This window comes from Grammomys surdaster, unplaced genomic scaffold, assembly GCF_004785775.1.
Source record: "Grammomys surdaster isolate TR1022 unplaced genomic scaffold, NIH_TR_1.0 224, whole genome shotgun sequence".
Taxonomy (NCBI): Eukaryota; Metazoa; Chordata; class Mammalia; order Rodentia; family Muridae; genus Grammomys; species Grammomys surdaster.
This window is the reverse complement of record NW_021604669.1, coordinates 5,841,609-5,845,566: the sequence shown is the minus strand read 5'-3', so window position 1 is coordinate 5,845,566 and position 3,958 is coordinate 5,841,609. Positions and strand designations below refer to the sequence as shown.

General features: G+C 42.4%; 1 pseudogene; it reads left to right on the top strand.

The window, feature by feature from the left end:
* The window catches only part of LOC114625901, a 59,422-nt pseudogene extending 56,951 nt beyond the window's left edge, over positions 1 to 2,471 (top strand).
* The last annotated feature ends 1,487 nt before the right edge of the window (positions 2,472 to 3,958 follow it).

Here is a 3,958-nt window from a genome sequence, read left to right as displayed (position 1 = left end):
AGAGAGAGAGAGAGAGAGAGAGAGAGAGAGAGGAGAGAGTTGAACTATCAAACTGACTATACGATCTATAAAAAGCTAGGATTGTAGGATTACAGCTTTCATGACTTAACATGGGTTAGGGTGGGATTTTGGGTGATGCAGCTGCTTTTGAGTCTTCACTTTTCCCTCTAAGTTATCTCTCTCCCATACTCCTCTTAGCAATACCAATAAAAGCTCACTGATGCACCTGATTGGACATTGGCACAAACATTACTTTGGTCTGCCATGAGTTTTCTCTTTCGGGTATATAGACATGAATACATTGAATAGAGAAGGTCTGCATCACAATGTCCACAGATAAGTGTAGCTCTCACCACTCATCAAAGAAACTGCTTGGTGAAACAAGTGGAGACTATTACAGAAACCCACAACTAGCCTGTATACAGAGCATTAATGACTGTGAGGGGCCTAAACCAACTCACATATAGACAACACAACTTTTGTACCTAAACCTCAGAAAAAAATCATGGCCAAGAGGGGAGAAAGATTATAATAGCAGAGGACCAGATGCCTTCTGTGATACAATGCCTTCTAGACATGACTGGGAAGCTACACTAATTAACTCTCAACAATATGGCTGTTCAAACAAACCTGCATAATAAAATAACAACATGTCTATCCAGTAGACATGTCAAAGAGGATGGAAGAAATTTTACAAGGTTCTGTTCCTTAATGAAGAGCTACAGGCAATCAGTGGCTGCTGAGAGAGAGAGGGAGAGAGAGAGAGAGAGAGAGAGAGAGAGAGGCAGAGAGAGAGAGAGAGACAGAGAGACAGAGACAGACAGAGAGACAGAGAGACAGAGAGAAAGGAGAGAGGAATGAGGGAGAGATAGAGGGAGGGAGGGAGGGAGGGAGGGAGGGAGGGAAGGAGGGAGGGAGGGGAAAAGGGAGAGCAAGAGAGAGACAGAGAGGGAGAGGGGGCCAATTTTCTCTAGGTGTGAGACCCTCTAATAGGCTATCTAATCCCAAGCAGTCAGCTCTAAGCACATGCACATAAAAGCAACAGTAAATCAACTAATGCATACATACATATAATGTATACATACACATATATTATATATTAGTTCATTTTTATATATTTATTTGTATATTATATATTTACATATATATGTAAAATAATTAAAGAAGAGTTATGAATTGAGAGGTGATCGGAGGGACATAGGTGGGAATGGGGAGCAGAAATGATATTAATATACTACTCACTATGAAATTCTCAAAAAAATATTGAAATAATAAATTAAAAATTGTTAGACATGAAAGGAAGTAATGAGAGTAAGCTATAAGTTGTATGAAAATAAATCAGTGAATATTAGCCACAAGATAATATAACCATTACAATTTGAAGGCAGAGGCTTTGAAAAAGTTACCATACATACGTTTAAGACAGGTGTGGAGACAAAGTTTCCCAGAGGAAATGACAATCACCTGATGATCACGGGGCCCTTGCACCATTTTCAGTCAGGGGCTTGGAACATTTCATACACAAAGTCTGGGTGATAGAGAATTTGAAAGCCCACCTACATCCCTGGACTCTGATCCCTCACTGGCTGTCTCAAATGTGGTTGCCCACTTCGATGACTTGGCAGACCTCTCCTCTTCACACCATAGGAGCTGTTCAGCTCAACACGGGTTACAGACATTGAACAGGCATGATGCAAGGCTGCATGGACTAGGGTGGTGGACTAGGGTCACCTCCTATGACTATTGAGAACCCATCATCTCCAGCACCCCTCAACAGAGTTGCCTGCTTTGCCCCCTTGCTCTGTAGTTAATTTCTCATTTTCATCTTACATTGCAAACCAGGCATCTTCTGGGGCTGAGTCATCCCAATATTACCAAGTTGATTATTACCAACCAAATGTTGCCCTCCTTTATTACCATGTGTCAAAGAGGAATGGTTATTGCTATCCCAGCCACAGTGGTTACCTCCCCTGGGCTCCACTAGGTGAAACAAGTACAACTACTACCCAGCACAGCCAACAGGATGTCACTCGGTCAACATTGCAGGCAGCAGCAGCTCCTGCCTTCTATGCAACTGCCTCCATCCTGACTACAGCCCCTTCCGTGATAACAGATACCTCATCCCTCAATTCAACAGCAAATCACCATTCTGCAGCAACCTCTTCCACTTCAGGCCATGTGACAGTCCCTTCAGAAAGTTAGAGTCAACTTACAACAACAGCCACTTTCTTGGCAGAGTGAGATTTTACTTCCATCCTTTCTGAAAATGCAAACTACCCTGGTTCCGGCAACTGTGGACAGTGGTCCTGAGCACTATATGAACTGTAGCCCTGAGGCCCACATGGTAGAGGCAACTTCTGAGACAATCTGTGAAAATAGTCACAGGTATGGCTCCTGAGGTGGAGTCTCCTCAGATGAATGTTGAATTGATGAGTGGGCCCTCTGAGATACTGTTACCCCAGTCTCAATGAGGGGGCATCTGGTCGTGAACACCCTTCCATTATCAGGAAGGAGAGTAATTCAATGAATACTGCAGCAATGGGAAATGGATGTGTGGAGAAGCCGTGCGGGGGGTGTATACTTGGCCTGCATAGCCTCTAAGAATTCAATCTCTGTGCTGTTTCTGAAGTAGCTTTTCTTCTCCAAAGCACTGAGGATTCAGCTCCTGGACACAAGTCAAAAGAACCTGGTTTTGAAACATAAGCTAGGCTTCTAGTAGTTCATGACCTCTACGCATGGTCCTTCATGCCCCACCTCCGTTTTCTCTCTCCAGCAGAGGCCAGAGCATGTAGCAAGAGCAGTGAATTTGCTGTAATTGAGGATTGCTTTTTACTCACAACTACAGGCAAAAATACCAGGTTAATAGCACACGGATAGGTGAATGGAATATGGAAGCAAATCATAGGGGGTTATTAGAAGAAATATGTTGGTAAAATTGTCAAAGACTTGCTTTAAATGTTATTAAAATGATGGGAAAGTACTTTGCTTTGATCCTAGGAGAAAACAGCACTGGGATAAGAGAGGCTTGGGGTTGCAGCTCAGTGGTAAAGTGCACTGATTTTAATCCCAAATTAATAAATGAGTTTTAAAGAGTATGTATGAAAATACTGATTTAAAATAAAATATCCCTTTAGAGGGGAACTATTATTAATCTATGCTGCACTTTAAGAATGAAGGTTTGGAGAGACATGACTCATTGCCCAGTACTAACAAAACTCTGGGTTCAGTTTAAAGGCAGGGAGATCAGAAGGTCAAGGTCATCTCTGGCCACTAATGAGTTTGAGGGAAGTCTAGGACACATAGGACAAAGATAGAACAGAGGTTTTCCAGATCATAGTGGCCCATGCCTTTAATCACAGTATTTTGGGGATGGAAGTAGGAGGATTTCTATGAGTTCAAAGTCAACCTTTACTCACATAGTTACACATTGTTTTTAAAAACACAGAAGTTGGGTATGATGACACTCTCCTTTAATGCCAAGACTTGGGAGGCAGAGGTAGGTGGGTCTTTCAATTTGAAGCTATCCAGGGTTACATAGTGAGATCTTGTCTTAAGGTCCCCTCTCTATTCCTGACATCTCCCGCTACTCTCACCCTCCTCCTCTCACTGGGATTATTGCACTAGAAAGGAAATGGCATTCTACATGAGTCTCTTGTTTTTCTCGCCAATATTTCTGCAGTCAAAACTACTCTTGGGCATATACCTAAAAGATGTTCCACCATGCCACAGGGGCACATGTTCCACTATGGTCATAGTGACCTTGTTTGTGATAGCCAGAAGCTGGAAAAAACCCAGATATCCTACAACAGAAGAATGGTTACAGAAAATGTGGCCCATTCACACAATGGAATACTACTCAGCTATTAAGAATGAGGACGTTATGAGTTCTGCAAGCAAATGAATGGAACTAGAAAATATCATTCTGAGTAAGGTAACTCAGACCCAAAAGGACATGCAT